This window comes from Sphaerodactylus townsendi, linkage group LG11 (assembly GCF_021028975.2).
Source record: "Sphaerodactylus townsendi isolate TG3544 linkage group LG11, MPM_Stown_v2.3, whole genome shotgun sequence".
Taxonomy (NCBI): domain Eukaryota; kingdom Metazoa; phylum Chordata; class Lepidosauria; order Squamata; family Sphaerodactylidae; genus Sphaerodactylus; species Sphaerodactylus townsendi.
The window spans coordinates 34,811,392-34,831,409 of NC_059435.1; the positions used below are offsets into that span (position 1 = coordinate 34,811,392).

Genomic DNA, 20,018 nt, shown 5'->3' on the forward strand with positions numbered 1-20,018 from the left:
GACATACATAAATTATTATGAATGTAAAAGTAGCCCCTTTAATTAAAATGGCCTGAGCCAACTTAGAACAGATGAGCAACTCTGAATTTTCAGCTCAGTTTTAACTAAAACAAGTAGACCAGCTTGATATTTTCCCATGGGATTCTCTTTAAAAGCAGGTAAATAAAATGTCCTATAACCGGAAATTGAAATTCAGCTCAATGTCCACATTTCTTGCAATAAAATAATATTAATTTTAAAAAAAAATGTTTTAAAGTCCAGGTTTTTAACTTTACTTCTCCATCCTGCAGTGTTCCATGAAAGTAAATTCAGGGGAGGAGATGGGTCCGAACTGTGTCCTTGGCGTCATCCAACTATTTCTAGCTGTTCCAGTGCTCTATTGGAATTGTAGAATATGCAACCGTTACTTGACCTTGTCACATCCTCATGCAATTCCAGAATTTTCATGTCAAGGCCAGAGATCTCAGTTTGGGCCTCTGAGGGTGAAAGATTGTGCTGTATTTTGAGTTTTGAGACTGATGAAAGCAGGTCTGTTTCTTTAATTTCCTCAGGTTCCTGGGCCCATGATTTACCTTTGGGTTTTTAAAAACTCCCCATAATTTATCACCCTACTGGAATGTAGATGCAAGTTGAGTTCTATTTCCTGTTCAATTTGTTGCTGCGACTCCATAGAGGAACAGAGGGGAGAATTGAGCTCAACCTGTAGAGTTGTGCACACATGTGAAGTAGGCTTTGAGATGGTTTCTATTTTCACAAGGGTAGTAACCAGCCTTCACTGGGGTACTGTTCTGAATGGATTCCTCAGGAAACCACATTAAGTCATCTATAGTGGGCATTATTTAATTGGAGGTGCTATTAATTCCTTTTGTAAGTTGCTCACCCAAAGAAAATTCACTGGCATCACTATTTTTACTTGTCAAAAGGCTATTCTTGAGTGAGTCTAATCTTTCTATAATTTCCTTTTGTTCTGTTACTGGCTGGCATGTCCTGTTATATTGTCCCCTGTATAATTTGTCTAGAAATATATATCTATGCCCATTGCTAGAAGAGACTGAGAATTTATTGGATGAACAAAGAGTTGTATTTCTCTTAAATGGTGAGTCTAAGGACAAGTTGGAACCTGTGGCCAAATGTTTATGTTATGTTATTGCCTCGTAAGAGCCTAACTGGTTCTAGTATTAAGTGTATTGTTTACTTATGCCATTAATGGTTTCTTTGAACTTTGAACAGTATATATTAATAAAACAATCAAAACAACGAATCAACCAATAAAATCAATCTTGCATCAGACTCTCATAGAAACTACTTTGGCTCTTATTTTCATTGCTGCCGGGGCATACACTGACATTCTGTAAGATATGTAAACATGAGAATTTGATAAAAATAATATTATTTTATCAATGTCAGAATGAAAATTTAAACCAGCAAGAATTTTAGCCCTGGGTTGCACATAAAGTGGACAGTCAAGTATATAATGTGATAAATCCTCCAGGGCTAGCATACCATATATAACAAAACATTGGTCCTTTGGTGTTTGACTATAGCAACTGGCCAATACTGCTATTGACACTGTTTCGACATGTAAGAATGTGAAAGCTGCTCTGAGATTATGATTTGATGTCATAACTTAGTAGAGAGATCTAAAATGATTGGATTTAAATGATTCACACCATAATGTGGACAATGATTTCAAGAAGAATCATCAGTCTATTGAAATATCACACAAATATCTCTAAGTCTCTAAGGCCCTTTCCGCACGGGCGTTTAATGGCGCCCTGGGAACGGCAAAAACGCCGTCCCCAGGCCGCCATTCGCACAGGGGGCGCAGCTGCTGCACAGCCGCGCCGCCCACCGGCGCAAAGCCGGCATTTCCCAACCTCGCTCGGGGAGCGAGGTTGTTGGGAAATGCCGGCTTGGAGCCGCTGCTGTGCGAAAGGCAGGGGCTCCAAGGCGCCCTCCCCCCCACTCCCACTCCCACTCCCACCCAAGCAGGTGCGCAGGGCCGGGGGACGTGTCTCCAGGCCTCGGCGACATGCTGGAGGGCCAGGGACAAGCCAGGTCGGCTGGGCGACAGCGCTCCACGGTAATATAAAGGGAGTGAGAATTACTGCTTTGTTTTAAAAGTCCATACAGCACCCTTGTACCCACTGGTTCTCCAGTTGGCTTACAAGTAATATTAAAAATGCATAGCCATCAAAGACAACTAAAATCAGGAAACATCAAGCAAGCAAGCAAAGTACTAACAACTGATAAGCAACAGATACAACAAATACTATTATTTTGCAGAACAAACAGATGCAGTGGGAGTATTTCCTTGAGCAGCAAACACACAACCCCAAGCCAGGTTGGATGTACTTGAAATGTTGGATTATAATGGCATATTTAAGTCTTTTTTGTTGGTCTTGGTCATGTACTTACTAATTAAAATATTTATAATCTGCCTTTTCTTTTGGTGTATGGTGACCATATCACATTATTACTTATGAAAAGTAATTTGTTTCAATAGTGAAGAGCGAGCACAGAAATATTAGAATTTTAAAATCTACATTTTAGTGTATTTAGTATTGAACACTAGATTGCATTTCTAATTTTTTTACCATAAAACTGCAGAGGAGATAAGGAGCATCATGTGCTACAACAGCTGGCAGGAAGTAGCATCACAGGAAATTGTGGAGAAATACAGTGAAGTACAAACAGGCCACCTAACATGATGAATTAACCAGTATAGTATTACTGAATAAAACTATCAAAGGGACAGGCTCTTCATACCTTCTGGGCAGAAAAATTTTCTTTGTCACTATAATACTTCATGTGCATACTTCCAAGAAAGACTCATGAACACATAAGTTCATTAAGGGAGTGAGAGAATCAATTGTAAAATGGAAAAGGCTGTGTGAGGCCATATTTCAAAGAGATTAATATGGTACATTCCATTATGTTGTAATCAAGTTCTCCCTTTCATCCTATGAGCTTCAATAGTTTATTCTAATTTCAAAAATGGATAATTTTGCCTCTTTCACTGCTTCTGAATTTTTTGCTCTCTTCCAATCGTGCTGCACTGCATGCAGTTTGAATTTTAAAATGGCCTTTGGCGTAGAAGACAGTGAAATTACTGACCATTTTTCTCCTTAATAAGAAAAACATTCAAATGCTACTAATATTGCTGCCTTGGCAAACTGCACTTAATAGATGGGACTTGCCCTGTACGTGACATATGGAACATTAATCAATAGTGAATTTTATTTCAATTTATTATAGTTGCTGTCCGACTGGAACAGGGAAAAAAGCTTACATTGCTAAACTGTCTTGCACTATAAATGCACAAATAATACAATCACGGGTTTGAAGAGGGGGGAAAATCTTATTTTGGATTTAAAATATTTCCAATTCACTGTCTAAATATTCAATTAATATACCAAAGCCAAAGTCACATTTATGGTAAAAAACACTGCTTGTGCAGTTATTTAGCAATCTTATACTGGAAAGCCTTTATCTTTCATAAGGTAGATTTATTGCACTTCAGCTTTCAAGAATGGTCAGGCTGATATATATCTGAATAATTCATAATAAATTACTTTAATCTTTCTCTCATTTAGGACACATGTGGATCATTTTTAAAGGATGGTCATTTATCAGAGTCCCCCTTATGTCCTAACCTGAGTGATTACGAGGTGAAAACAGACTCATCAAGCTGCTGCTTTATAGAAATTCCTTGGTCAAGGCCCTGCAAACTAATCCCCAAGAGATTTCATATCTTCCAAGTCAGCGGATAAATCCGATTTCGTTACTCAGAGATGTGCTGCCTGACCTAGCAAGAAATCAAGAACACTTACAAAAGGAGAACTGAGCTCACAGTAGGTCAGCTTCAAACTGGGTTTACCTGAAGTGATGGTACAAAATTACTACCCAACCAAAATAAAGCAAAAAGGGTCATTAAGACTAAAAAACTGACAATACTTATGTTTGGTGACACTACTGTTCTGTCTTGTCAGAAGGCACCATCGTGTGCACTTTTTCAATTACTGGTCTATTAGACTTTAAATAAAAGTCTTTAGACTTTATACTTGGGTTGTTTCACTGGTTTGGATGGCCCAGACTAGCCTGATCTTCTCAGATCTAAGAGCTTAAACAGAGTTGGCCCTGGTTATTATTTGGATGGGAGACCACCAAGGAATTCCAGGAGCTATGAAAAGAAAAACAACATTTGAGAGTCTTCTTCCTTGAAAACCAACAAGGTCACCATGTGTCTATTTTGACTAGACAGCACTTTACACACACACATGGATTGTTTCTTCTGGATGTCTAGAATTAAACATATCTACCATCTTAGAAAAATATTTATCAGTATTACCAAATATGACAAAGGCAAGACAACCAAAACAGGAATCGATTTCTTCATCAACTATCAAACTCCCTATAACTTTGCTTTCACAAATCATTTATGAAAACTAATAATACAAAAATATTTGGTGTTTAACTAAAAATGATAATTGCTTAATACTATATGTATAGATAGTAATAATTTAAACAATTATGAAGAATCAGCCAAACATATGGACAAATGAGGTTCAAAGCCAGATAGGCATTGAATTCAAATGGGTATCTATTTGCTACTAAACTGTTTCTGTACTTCTGAGAATACACATTTGTTTTCTGATGAGAAGACCATGATGCTTTGTTTGCACCACACAGAGCAGCAGGAAATAATAGTGTATTTTTTGCAATGACTGTGGAAACAAACATTGATTCACCCACTATTTCCTGTTACCAGACAAATGAGAATATCATACTTTCTGCTTTGACAAAAATTAATTCTGGTTAGGATAGTGCATGTGTGAGTGGAATAGTGAATCATGCATCAATAAGGACATTCAATTGGGCTTTATCAGAACCACTAGTCACCTCTAGGAAAAACTTTCAGCCATTAAACATTTAATAGGAGCTTGCTAATCAAATCCCACTCATCTGACCGTCTCATCTTTATTGCCCTATAGGTCTATAGTGACACTAATTTCATCAAACAATTAAAGAAGGAAATCTGAACTATTACCGAGAGGATATTGGCTTGGCTATTGCTGTTTCCCAGATTTAATGAAACTATTAAAAACCATAAGGCTATCAACTACAAAGGGGTGATGTATTTGAAGAAATTGTTGAAATTCACACACTGTTTGTAAAAATCTGAATAAGCAATAAATCTCCAAATGTTTCATACCCATCCAGCCTTTCCCACTAAGGTTACATCATACAGGACAATTATTTCAATGTAATTTCATCTTTTATTAGAAATATCTAACATAATTCATTAAAACTGAGAAACATTTGCTCAGCAGTTAAAAAGAAATTAATATAGAAATTAACAGACAACCATTTTTTTCAAAGAAAAGTTAAGTTCTATACCAGGAGTCCTTAACTTTTTTGAGGCTGCAAGCATGTTTGGAATTCTGACATGGCATGGCAACTGCAGTAACAAAATAAAATTTTTCATTTAGCCTTTATTTGGCATAAAAGTAACAAAATGGCCGCCACAAAATCGCTACCACAGGAATCGATGCCAGCCACAAAATGATTGCTACAGTTTAGCTTCAATACACAGTACAGATCCTTGTGCTGTGATGGCAGCAGCTGCCAAAGCAATATTTTAAAAAAACATTTGCACTACCAATCAAACATCCAAATGTCAATCAAATGTCTTGCTGGTTAAAAGCTCTTCCTAGCCCTGCCCACTTCCTAAAAAAAACACTTGGTGGGGACCAGAAAAAGTATTTGCTGGCATCATGGAGCCCATGGCACCATATAGGGGACCTGGTTCTAGTTAAACTGAAATTTTTACACTTCTACATTATCTGTTAGCAAGATACTATAAAATATTAAAGAAGCTTTCTTCCTTTAAATACTGGAGTCACAATGGAAAGCCCAGACTACCTTTAAAGTCTTGCTTACCTGCAGCTTCTAGCAAGCTTCACTTGTGCAAAGTGACAAACCAATCCACATTAGAAGCTGGCTAAAAAGTGTTCAGCTTGACACAACAGTGGGATTCTGTGATCAGGATTCCTTCAGCTTTTTTGAAAGCTAACTAGCAGACACGGGGGTGGAAATTGGCACTGGGGTAGTGGTGGTAAATCTTCACATCCACTCTTTTTTTCCCTTTACAAACCCATCACTCTCCAAAGCTGTGATTTTCCCTTGCAACAGAAAACATTACACCCTTATTTCACGTATGTTCTGCTTTTGCCCCAACGGGGACCCAGAACAGATTATACCATAGCTATCCCCATTCTACCTTTACAACACTGCACTGGCTCTCTATGTGGTTGTTTTGGAGGTAGAAACTGACCAACAAAACACATTCTAACATTTTGGGAAGGCAGAACATATAAGTCACTTCAGGTGCCCAGTGAGAAGAAGGATCTAAACAGAAATAAAATTAACATCGACATTCTCTCATATACTGCCATCTCATTCATATGCTTCAAATGTGCCTTTAAATCCTAGGCCCTTTCTGCACAGGCCGGAATCACTGATTCCGGCCTAGTAAAACATTGTTTGATGGAGGGAACACTTCGCGCAGGCGGCGCTGAGAATATGATGCAGCACCATTCTTTCCCTCCCCAAACGATGTATTCAAACCTCGCTTTGGGAGTGAGGTTTTCAGAATACGCCGGCTTCCACCCATTGCCGAGCAAACGACAGTGGGTGGAAACCAGCATATTCCCTGCGCTGGCCCCAAACACCTTCCTACCTTGCCCAATCTTCTGTCACTCTGAGGAGGCCAGGGGACACATCTCCTGGCCTTCGTTGCTTTAGCCGTCACGCTGGCCACGGGGGCGTGTCCCCTGGTCTCTTCAGAGCAACAGATTCCCGGACAAGGTAGGAAGGCGTTTGGGAAGCTGCACGGCTGTGCGGAGCCTGCTCTGCCAGCTGCGCAGCCCGTGGGGCCATTTGTGCAAATGCTCCCAGGAGTGGCATTGGCATTAATCATACCGATGCAGCCCTGCAAATCTGGCAGTGCAGAAATGGCCCTGGATTATACGTTGGCTTTCTATAAGACATATACAATCTATACAGGTCAGTCTGAGCGCACAAAGTATGATCTGAAGGCAAGTGATAGAGTATTCCTACTGAAGCTAACCAGGCATATGCCTTGAAGAGAAGATCTCCTGGGAACCCAATGTACAACAGCTGGACTCCTAAGATGGAAGAAAGGGAAGAAGCAAATGAAACAAACATAATTACACAGCAGTGTTCAATGCTCATCACAAGTTCAACCAGCACACAATGTGCATGAATGAAAGAAGAGTGTTTTTGAACTTGTGAAATGTATTATGTTTGTTTTACATTGAATGAGACATAAGAGAATACATCAATCACTAATGTATGGAGAGTCTGTTTAAGTAAAGATCTTAAACCAGAATGGCCAGCATAGGGAATAAGCAAATTCCAGTTTGCCCACTTGAAATATCTACATTAAGATGATACGGGAAAGTTCTCAAAATCAAGACAGAAAAAATCAGCTTATATGGAAAATAAAACTTTATTTCTTTATTTTATTATCCTCCACGAACGTTGCTTTATTCTTAAATTTATTGTTAGTATGGGCTGTCAGCAGATGTCTGTAATATACTTTGAATATTTCTGCAAAAAAAACCACTGATAAAGTGCTTCCCATTTTTTGTTCAGCCATATGGGCTTTATACTTTGACATTTTTAATGAAAATTATTCCTACCTCAAAATGAAAATTCAGCAAAATCCCTAACCTCACTCATATATCAGCCTAATCGTAACTCTGCTATTAAACAATCACCTACATTTTCAACAATATTGTGCGGCACATATAATAAGCAGTTATGACCTTCAGAGAGTCCTTTGTAATTCTCCAAGTGCTACATATTAACATTCAACTTCCTTGACTGGCAGAAAATTGTTTTTATAAATAGTTGCTTGAGGATTTGTACTAAAAGATTAAGTGGAAAAAGTCCATTAAGTTTTACGGCCATTCAAATTCAAAATGTTAATTATGTTAATTGTATGTTATTTTTGTAATAAAATCATTTTATACCTTGATCTGCTGTGTACCGCCTTGAGGACCTTCACATGGAAAGGCAGCTAAATAAATATTCTGAACATACTGAACAGGCTCATGGTATAAATAACCAAGAAACTTAAAGTTGCTGTTTCTCTTATGTAAACAGTGGCAAGTGACAAAGTTAAAGATCTGACAAGATCAAGTTAGCCTGACCTATCCAGGTCAGAGCGAATTGTGGTGTTTTTTTCCCATGGCAAGAGATGTTCAGAGATGGTTTGCTGTTGCCTACCTCCAAGTCACCCAGGTATTCCTTGGAGATCTCCCATTCAAATACTAGCCAGAGTCAGGACTGAAATTGTGTGACTGCCCCAAGGTAATCCAGCAAGCTTCTTTGGTGTCAAGAAAGTATCCATCTAAAGATAATCTTCTGGGTCTAACTTAGCTGTAAGTTCAGCCAAGTTGATTGGTCACAGAGTGTTGCTTGACCACTGTTTATCTCTCAAGAACACTCTTCCCAGCCTGGCTCTAATTAAGAACTTTTACTACATCTGAAGAAGCTTCTAGCTAGGAGAGGCGAACTACTCTTTCTGGAGGGGAGGGGGCAACTTGCTCCAAGCTTGGAAGTTTCAGTCAAGGCAGTCTCAGTATTGCTTGAAAGGGGTCACCAGATTATGGCCAGCATTTTCCCTAAAGAGTCATAGCGTAACACCTAAGCATTCTCTTTTTTAGCACCACTCCCAATGTTGCTGACAGAGAGAAGTTTGCTTGTGCTTTGAAACACTGGTCAATATTGGGAAGGGAGACTACCAAGAAACACCAGGGCTCCTATGCAGAGGCAGGCAATGGCAAATCACTTCTGGATGTCTCTTGCCTTGGAAACCCCACAGGGTAATCTTAACCTGCTGTGATTTGATGGCAAAATTAAAAAAAAGAACCACAGTATACTGACACCTTTAGGTTACAACTTGAGAACTCAAACACACTACAGTTCGGAGTACTACATCCCTCTGAAAATTCTGCACAGTATTTTTAAATATATCATTACCACCTTGTGCGGGGGATTGTATCTCAGTGATTGAGATGTATTCCTAACAATGTAATTGCTACAAGCTATATGTAACCAGCATGCTATATGTTACCACTGCCATTCTAGGGCATTCTTTCCTTGACCTTTATAACTTAACACACTGAGTAGATAACTAGGCTTTCCCCTGACACTTTGGTCTCATGAGATCTGGGATTTTTTCTGTTATCTCATGGGGGAAGGATGCCCGATGGCTCTCTATCTGTCGCCAACCTTGGGGCACTTCAGCTCCAAACAAACTCTTTCTCACATTTCTTGGGAAAGTGGGAAGGGGGACTAACATAAAGGGGATAGCTAAAGCCAGGTTTACCAGAACTAGCCTTGTCGAGCTGGATGCTTTGATGCCTATCAATAATAAATGCTGCTGATCAACAATACAGAGTCCATTTATTGCTTCAAGGTTCGAGACCTAACACACCTGCATAGACCTGTAGCACAAATCTATTCTTCTGCCACTTTCCCTCCTATGAAACAATTGTGGGGACAGGGAAGAGTTATTTGGTTCAACAGAAGCACATCGTTGAATACTTTTTGGAGACCAATCCCACAACTCATAACACATTCTAATTTAGAGAAGAATGGAGGAAATAATTCTGGCTTCCTATTTTTCAGCAATATGGTATGGTGGGAAATTTAGTTATAACCAAGGCTTTTTCCGCACAGGCCAATAACAGTGCCCTAGGGATGGCAAAAATGCTGTCCCTAGGGAGCTGTTCGCATGGGGGGCGCAGCTGCATCGCAGCCACGCTGCCCTCGCTCCCCCCCAGCGGCACAAAGCCACTGTTTCCCAACCTCACTCCCCGGACGAGGTTTTTGGGAAACAGCGGCTTCCAACCACTGCCGTGCGAAAGGCAGCGGCTGGAAGGCACCATTCCCCCCCCTTTCCCAAACACCTTACCGTGTCCTCCAGCCTCCGGCACGTCGCACAGGCCAGGGGACACCCCCCCCCACCCTGTGCAATGCGTCGGAGGCCAGAGGACACGGTAAGGCATTTGGGGGATGGCACAGCCTGCATGGAGGCTGCACCGTCTTCCCCACCGCAACCGGGACCGTCCGTCCGAATGGTCCCGGGGGGGTTGGGTCGGCATCATGTACGCCAATCCAACCCCCAGCGTGGCCGTGCGGAAGCGGCCCGAGATTGAGATCAGCAGAATTAACAGAGATTTTCTCCCATCCTTTTTTTTTGGAGATTACAATTATGTATCATATCATATACTCCACAGGGTCCCAAAGGACTCAAGAACTTCCTTAAAGCCTGCCACATTAAAGTATAGAAAATATGGAACATAATTTATGGTGCAAGACTAAAGACAGCCTAAGTCCATTGAAATCAGTATGCTTAGAATGGAGTTAAGGCCTATAAAATACTATGAAATTCATGAAGGACTGTATTAACTATCACTTAATTCATTTAGAAGCATTCTGACACCAGTAAAAGCTTTGATGGCAAGCCTAACTCTGTTGAACAGGTAACCACTAAAAACATGGCAGGACAGCCGGAATTTGCCACAGAACTGTGTGATAAATCACTTACCATAATGCAAGGTATAAAACAAAAAAAATTAAAATCAGAACAATTATAATATTGACTTTATAGACACAATGACAAATGGAGGCAGCTGAAACGATAGAGAACTTTTACACCATACACAAAAATCATTGATTTGTCTCTGATTACTGCTTAGGTGATCAGAGTGTATTAGGTACTTGTTGTCTGCTGGTGCTGTGTTTTATTAATGTTCCAGATCAGACATACGATTTGGAAATCAATGCTTACTTCATCATTTTTCTCTGAAAGCTCCTATTATTCACAATTGATTTAACAGAAATGAAAGGCTTACCATTAACAAGAGCCAGCTGCTGACACTTGGAAGATGAATTATTGAACTTCTGAAAGTGAATTAACTGAACCATCACCAAGACCATTGTTTGATGTCTCCCACTAAAGTCAGAATATTTACAATTACTGAAGCTATACAAGTTAAACTAGCTTTCTTGGTCACCTTCCTTAATTAAAAGTTACCGATATTTTGGAAAGCAACAACTGAATATCTACTAGCAGTCACTGGTTTTGGACATTTCAAACCATCCCCCTGAAAAATACAAAAATAAGTAATTTTTACATTCAGATGTATACTTCTTTCAGGGTGAAGGTGCCCATTTAAGAAAGGTCACTAAGAAAAGACTGAAATTTCAAATGCTCAGGAAACATAAAAAAGTTGCTCTTCTAAAGTATCATTAGACATAACAAAAGAACAGTATAAACCCAGTCCCATTACACCAATTTTTCAGTTTAAACCAAAATATAACTGAAAAAAATTCATTCTATTAACTTATAAGAAAGGCAAGATAACACAATCTTAATCTTTAATCATTCAAGTACTGTTAATGATCTGAGAACCAAACTACATATTACATCTATCATGTGATTACCACAGTAATTCACAGTGAGTTCCCCTACAGGAGTCCAATTCAGAAAGGCTGCATAACCCAAATCAGATTCCTTCCATTTCTTCCCTAATTTTTGGATGTGAATGACTGAGGATTTGGGAGGGTGCAATTTAACTTTTAACTCTATTGGAGTTAAGTGCCATATCTAGGATAAACATATATTATTGACTTTTGTTATTACTCAATGTTGGAAACCACCACGATCCCATAAAAGGAATGGGAGCCTCTAATCTGAAATACACACGCACATAAGTACATACATACTGTGGTTCAGAAAAATGAAGGGCTCCTGCCTTCCCCGTTGAAGGCCACAAGGGAAAATGCTCATGTAAGCATTCAGTACACATGCAGCTCCTGTATGGGGGCAAATAAGACCCACTGGGGCCACTTTTAATTGAGTAAACAATGCAGTGGGAAAGCCTATCTTCACCTTGTGCCACAGTTCCAATCTGAATTAAGTCCCTGAGGCACTTTTGGACTAAGTTTACACAAGGAACTCATAGCTGTCATATGGCTGCAAATCCCCATCAAAATCAACTTTCCCCTATCACAACACTCTTCTATTAGGGAGAAGAATATGTTTGTAATGAATCCAGAGAATTCTACACACTGAAGACTCCCCATTCTGACAATTCCACAAATACCATAATCCAGAGGCAACAATAAGCTTTTACTGAAAATAATATATTCTATTTCCAATCTTTCCAGAAAGCATGGATCTTATATGGTCAGTCTCATTCAAAGTCCACAATGGTGCCACCCCACCACCTACCAGAGGTGGGGAGGGGAGGCAAACAACAAAGAAAAAACCCAGCCACTGGGGAGCTCTCCACTGGAGTCTATGGACTTATGCAAAAGTCCAACAGTCAGGGCTGCAGCATAACTACAGCAAACTGGGGGTGGGAGCCGACTAATATCAGCTCCACCCCAGAGGCAGAGCTACCAGGGGGCGGGGGCGCGTTGCACCTGGCACACCTGTGGGGGTGGAAAAACATCCCATCCCCCCACGGCACACACACCCTGCAGTGCCCCCTTCACACACTTACCTTAGCAAAACAGTGCAGGCTGGAGAAGCAGCCTGAAGCTGCTTCTCCTCCGGAACCAGTTGTTAAATTATCTGAATCCCACCACTGGTCAAGGGAAGTGTAGTTCCCACCAGGCCATTTTCAGCCTGAAGTGAACAGGTCGCTTCTTCAGCCTGAACTGTTTCACTAAGGTAAGTGTGTGTGGGGGGGGAGGCAGAGGGGGGAGCAGAAAACACAGACTGTGCACTGGGCATAGTATGGCCCAGCTACATCTCTGCTCCACCCCCACCCTGCCCCCGCTCCCAACTTACCCCCACTTCTAGCAGTGTAGGAGCACTGCTGCAAGGCTGGATTTTGGGTCCAGATGATGGCCATTTGTTGGTGTTTCTGCCCTTCCAGGAAAGGCAAATCCACTGGCATGGGCATAAGCCACTTCTATAGCGCAATTATCTCACCCCCACCCCCACTTTGGATGGGGCTGTAAGTCACTTAACAGGTCAAAACTTATTCTCTTTGGAACTGATGGATAAATGCAAATATCCTAAGACTTTACAATGGTCTCTCTAGCAATCTGAAAATTTTATATTGGTGTCTAATATGCAATGTGTATTTAATACAATTGTAGGTAGACATTTTTATGCTTTAATCTCAGCTATTTTCTAGTACTTCTTTGTCTCTGGTCTGTTTAATATATTTTGGAAAATAATAAAAATTATTTTTAAAAACTTTTACCTAATTCTGTAAATACTGGGTCAGAAACTGGCCCCTTCAATTAAAAGGTTGCTTCTTACAAGAGCAAAGTCTCTTATATAGTTATCTATCAAATACAGTGCAACATAATAGAGGGATATAAACAAAAAGAATGGAGTCTCCCAGTCAATTACTGAACATATTGGTTAGTTTTAGAAAAGAACCCCAATTCATGATTTTGTATTCTATAAAGTCATTGCAATGCATTAGCAATAGTTTATTAATTATATTTATATCCTGCCTTTCAGCCATGAAAAGGAATTCCAGCCAGTCACTGAACAGATCTGGACTTGTTTTGCTTCAGCAAAGCAGTGAATTATATACCATCCATCAATTTCACTAACTGCTAGAACTAATCCACATATTGGGATTCATTGGTTTACAATTACCTGAAGCCTGCTTAACATCCTCAGAGAGTTTTAGAGGCACAAAGGATGTGATGCTTGCTACAAACCTAAAAGGCTGTCTGACACCAGATTTGACACAAAACAATACATCCTAAGGCACATTCCAACATCACCAAACTCTCAAGATCTGGGCCAAATGGCAGCAGAACTTTAGCATGATTTGCAATAGTTTTCTTCATTAGCACTATGTGTATGTAAGGGAGAAGAAGACTCCAATTCACATTACAATGTTAAATTGCAATCTTTAGTTTTATTACTTTTATGCAACTGTTGATTATGGGGAGATAAAAACCTGAAAACCAAGTTTTGTTTTAGGCTCAGGTTACCTCAGACCCTGTATGCTTTAGACAATGCTTTCACAGTTCAAGATGTGGAGAAACTCAGACGATGCCTCCATCAAAGTTAGAGTACAGATGGCTTAGATTTTTGAGCACCAGGATTTCAATACACTGGTATTCCTTTGCAGGCCTATTCACAAGTAAGCCACTTTTGATCCAGTGAGTCCTATTCCCAGCAAAGCTCCTTAGGTGTACAGCCTCAGTTACTGGGAATAGTTTTATTCCATGAATATTACGACATTAATTTCTTTCTGGAAGTCTGTTTTTGCACACTAAACAACTTTAACAGTGAAATGCTCCAGCAGCTTTATCTATAACAATATATTAGGCTGGAACATAGAGTGATTAAATTATTTGGAACAAGTCACAGAATTGCACATTCTTTTTTTCCCCTAAGCTCTGGTTCATGTAAATCAAATTCCCCCCACTCCCTCAGTATGGTTAAACTGTATATCTATAGAAGATGTTAATCATGGTTAAGACTATGTTCCTTCTTAGCCAGTTTCACACTTCAATTTTAAACCATGCCTAATGGGGCCACCTTTAACATGAACTAGTGTAAGCACCTATAACACACCAAAACAGTGTTAATGGTTTTTAAAGTGCTGAGGATTGGAGTATAATCTCAAGATATATGCGTACTAGTTCCTTAACATTATTCCATGTTCAAAATAGTTTTAATTCATAGTTTACATACCTCTCATTTCACCAGGGCATTGAAGGAACAGAAGTAAATCACCTGGAAGATGCTATGACATGCCTTCTACCTAGAAGAGAAAGAAAAGACAATTAAAACAATAAGCTAAACATTCCACTTTCTGTTTCTACAATCACACAGACTGACAGGAAGTTTAACTCTGAGAATGGCAGTTGGAGATTTCTGACAGTTAACTGACAGTTAATTGAGAGAGAAGTTAACAAGTAGATCTTCGAAAGTTGTGCCAGCTGTAACCTGTCTGGTGGAGGATTCCCCTCAGCAGTGAAAAGGAACACATTTTGGGTTTTTGGATCAGGACAGTATCCTCAATTGATCAGATATGGAAAATAGCTCTACTGTTTATACAGTGATTCTTAAGAGTTTAAGAGGAAATAACTCTTGTGAATCAAGTAATCCCAGACCAGTTTGAGACATAAATTGCAGAAGTGTGTTAATGTTTTGTTGAAGGCTTTTATAGCCAGAATCAACTGGCTGTTGTGGGTTTTCTGGACTGTGTGACCATGGTCTGGTAGTTTTTGTCCTAACATTTTGCCCACATCTATGACTGGCATCTTCAGAGACATGTCATAGTAAGATGTTTTTCTCTACCATGACATGCCTCTGGAAATGCCACCCATGCATGAGAAGCAAAAACTACCAGACTATGTCCACACAGTCCAGAAAACCCAGAACAGCCAAATGTGTTCATGTTCTTAACTCCTACAACTTCAGAACCTCTGTAAAAATAAAGAAGTTAGGACTTCCAGTTTGAACAATGGTGTAGGATGGTTAATCTCAGACTTTCTCTGAGATCCAAAGTTCCAGGTTGCAGGTCTAAAGAGAGCCACATGCCTCTCTGGAGTATGGAGAGAGTGGGAGAAAGCCATACATTTCTCCTGACTAGGATCATATGGAAATTCAAGCCATTGAGACCAACAGGGGTGGAGAGGTCAGAGCTCACAGAGTTACCATCATTCCCAGCTGGAACTGTCCACTCCCTTCTTTTGGGAGGACTACATCCAAACCATGCATACATCTCATTGATAGAATAAAAAAGGAAAAAGGACAATTAGAAGAGATGCCTTAAACCAGTTGCAAACAATCCAAAAAGAATCAGAAAAATTCCCTAAAAGGTATGGAGACAAGGAAAACTTGAAATGTTAAAAATGAAAAAAAATGGAAAAGAGACTAACGTTAAGGGAGATTATTTGAACTGAAGATGTAGGAGAGTGAGTGCTGCTCTGTGGCTGTGTAATAAAACTGATCTAACAGTTTCTCCAGCTGGCAGTTTGCCAGAGTAAGACCAGAAAAGAAATGCTAATTTGAAAGCATCATTCTATAAGAAAGGGAGGTAAGAGTGGTTCCAGAATTCATTTACTGCTGATTGTGGGTGACCGATGAATAATGCCACCTAGTGGCAATTAGAGACATTAGAGATATTTTCATTGGAGATAATGGAGCTATGTGGAAAAATGAAAGCTATGTCTGCTAATATACAGACTTTGCAGACTGAAACAGACCCTCTAAAAAGCAGTATGGAAAATATTCAAAGCAAAGAATTTGGAACTATACCAGCAACAATGGCTGAACTTTTGAAGGAGTTTAAAAGAAATCAAATCTGATTTTTAAAAAAATATATACAGTTAGAAGAAAACTTAAAAACAACAAAGGAAGAAGCCAAAGATCTGAAAAAAGTACTAACTCTGCACAAATGGAACATAAACCATACTTCATCTCAAATATCAGACCAAAGAGGCTGAGACAGATACTAGAAGAACAGATTTCTTTAATCATGAGCTTTATGATTTATCAGAAATTACCACTCAAGATGGAGGAAACAATCGTGATTAAAGAAATACCCTTGAGGGTCTTATAAATACCCTTGAGGGTCTTATAAAAGACTAGCAGGGCCCGGCCACGCGTTGCTGTGGCTTATTGTGGTGAAATGGGAAAGGAACAGTAGCAGCAAATCAATTGCAGAGGCCAGCAGTACGTGCTCATGCAAACACGCAGCCTGATACTGTGCAATGTCATTGATGTGTGTGCCTGCATTCCTGGGGGGGGGATGGAAAGGCACCCCTCCCACACATCTAGGCTGGCTGGTCATGATCCTTTACCTGGGGGTAAGTTTGGGTGTCGTTTCTGATGAAACCCTATGAGGGGCGCGACGCAGCCATTCAAAGTATGTCACGGTTGCTGTACCCAGCTTACTCCTGCGTAATGCATGCCTGCTCTTCTTAACTGTAACCACAGTATTCAGGGAATCTAGGGTGCCTGGCCCCTCCCTCCCGTCCCTTGCACGTCGCCCCTCACTCTCTTCCCTCCCTCATTTCTCTTCCCTTGCATGCCACCCCTCCCCCTCCCTCTCTTCCCTTTCTCTCCGCTAGGGTGGGTGGGTCCCTCCGCTAGGGTGGGTGGGTCATAAAATGCTGGGCCCCCTGCCTCCCCTCCCTTGCATGCCACCCCTCACTGTCTCCCCTCTCTCACTTCTCTTCCCTTGCATGCCTCCCCATCCATCCCTTTCCTCTCCCTCCCTCTCTTCCCTTGCATGCCACCCCTCCCTCTTCCTCCCTTCCCTCTCCCTCGTGTGTATGTGTGTGGATGTGTTTCACTTCCACTCGAGTGACTGCCTATGTGCTGTTTCCACTGCTCATATCTGGCCATCTGAGTGAACATTCTAAGCAGCACGAACATTCTAAGGGTGATAGTTACCAGTTCTGCTATTTTGTTACAATGTATATTTCCTGCTACTGAAGACGTGCTAACCTGACTTTTAAATCCCACAAAAAAGACAAATAAAACTGTTTTAAGTTGTATTTCAAAAAGCCTCTCAAGTGCCAAATATTTCTGACCACCAAATTATTCCAAATAAGACTCTCCATCATACCATGAAACAAATTTCCATGAATACAAAAGATAAATTATAAATTTCTATTATTATCAGAACTAAGTGTCTGAGAGTGCCATGGAACATCTTCTATGGATTCTTTACAGTCACTAAGACGTGTAAGCCAGTAAGCAGACTGACCAGCTGGAGAAGGATTTTACAACAGTAATAAAAAAAATCTCGCAAATTCCTTCCAAAATTGGAATATCTTAGAGATGATTCAAGAGTGACATCCAACAATTCTCTAAATAAATAAACCTCCAAAATGAAATATAGATAGTTTGCTTACAGCTAAAAGACTGTCTACACTAAAAAGGAAATAAACATTGTTTCCTTGTGCATCCATGTAACTTCCTGCATTTAACCCCATTAAGAATAAAAGACATATGGATCTGTAGCTTCCTCTGGGTTTTGTTTGATCTTTTCTGGAAAACATGAAAAGCCATTATTCTTGTTGATGCCTTTTTGTAATGAATAAATACCCTAATGGTCTTTAATGTTACAGCTAAGTACACTCCAGTTATATGAGCTTATTACAGACTTCTAGTAATCATTTGCCACAGAAGGATTAAGATTTGAACCAGTGCACCCCATATAAAGAATGAGCTCTATCTACATTACTGAAAAATCAAGTGTCATTGATGTAAGGACTGACTTTTATTTATACCACAGCAATTTAGACTCAAGGCCTAAAAGCTCAGTCACAGAAACTGGCCATCTGCAGCTTCAAGAATAGCCACTGCTATAGGTATATTCTAGTAGTCTAGCATTTAACAGCAGAATTACAAATTCTTGTCCAGGCTCAGGGCAATTTACAACAAAAGCTCACATATATAACAACCTTACTCATGGAACACTTAATGAAACTATAAATAGTATAAATTTATTAATATTTATACGTGGTCATCTCTGTGATCCTATGTTCAATAGGGAATCAATAAACAGTAACAAATCAAATCATACAAAGACTAACACCATTAATAGGTAAGCATGATAAAAATAATAGCAGCAAAGTATTAAAGGTAAAAGTAGTCCCTTGTGCAAGCACTGGGTCATTAATGACCCATGGGTTGAAGTTACATCATCTCATTTACTAGGTAAACTACATTTATGAGGTAGTTTGCTATTGCCTTCTCCAGTTGCTACACATTTGTCCCCAGCGTTACTAAAAAAAATTACACACAGATAAAAGTTCTAAAACTGTCCAGTAGCCTCACACACACAAAAAGCAGAGATCCTCTTAGGCTGCAAACAGAGTTTAAAAAGTGGAATAAAAATGGTAAAAGCTTCCACAGAGGGGCATACAAAGTCAAAACAGAAGCCAGGCTGAGAGATCCAGGATCTCATTGTCTCAGCATCTTTTTAACATTGGTGGGATCCAAAAAAATTTGTAACAGGTTCCCATGGTGGTGGGATTCAAACTGTGGCGTAGCGCCAATGGGGCTGGGCGGGGCATTGCGGGGGCATGGCCGGGCATTCCTGGGGTGGGGCATTCCTGGGCGGGGCTGTGGCAAGGACACAGCCGCTGTGCCGGTCCTTGGGTGGGAAACGAATGCACGCAGGCGCAGGCTGCCACACACGCCAGTGCACCTCCTGCTAGACTGCTTCAAGTTCTGCGCGCTACTGCTGAGAGGAGGGACGTAACTAAGGCAAAAATCACACGGAAAAATCACCAATTAGTAACCCCCTCTCAGCACACACAAATAATTAGTAACCTACTCTTGGGAACCTGTGAGAACCTGCTAGATTCCACCTCTGCTTTTTAACTGAAATGTCAGCAAATCCTGAATCAGATCAAAGCTGAATGGGGAGGAGGTTTCATCCTTCCACCCCAACACTACAGATAGATAGCCATCTTTTTCCTTTAAAGCAGCAAAAAATGCTTTCTTCCAACTCAGTCTAGCCCAGAACATGGCTTGATATGGCCAATCTGGACACTTGGATTCATGCCACACTAGTGTCAAACTTGGCTGCTGTAATACTCTTTACAAACTCCCACTCAAAACCAATTTTTAGAGCACAGTCAGTACAGAATGCCATGGTTCAGTTGTTATTGGGGCTAGAAACAGAATGAACACTACTGCCATTCTACAGATGCTCCACTGGCTGCCTACCAGCTACTGGACTCACTTTTAAGGTGTTGGCCTTGGTCCCTCCTATTTGTGGGACTACCTCTCCTCCTACACTCCACCACAACAGCTTCACTCATCTTCTGCAGGTGCCAACCTACAAATGGACAAAATCAACAACTGCCTGTACATGTGCATTTTCCATTGTGTCCCCATCTTATGGAATAAGCTGCCTGATAAGGTCAGAGAGCCTCCTGCCCTTGTGTCTTTCCAAAAACTGTGC

General features: G+C 40.3%; 1 protein-coding gene across 2 annotated transcripts in view; it reads right to left on the reverse strand.

The window, feature by feature from the left end:
• The window catches only part of RARB (retinoic acid receptor beta), a 400,206-nt gene that overhangs the window by 373,673 nt on the left and 6,515 nt on the right, over positions 1-20,018 (reverse strand). For both annotated transcript variants that reach the window (XM_048511371.1, XM_048511372.1), the window contains exon 2: positions 14,780-14,849. The gene's annotated coding sequence lies outside the window, so the exon portion shown is untranslated. The remainder of the gene's footprint in view (positions 1-14,779; positions 14,850-20,018) is intronic.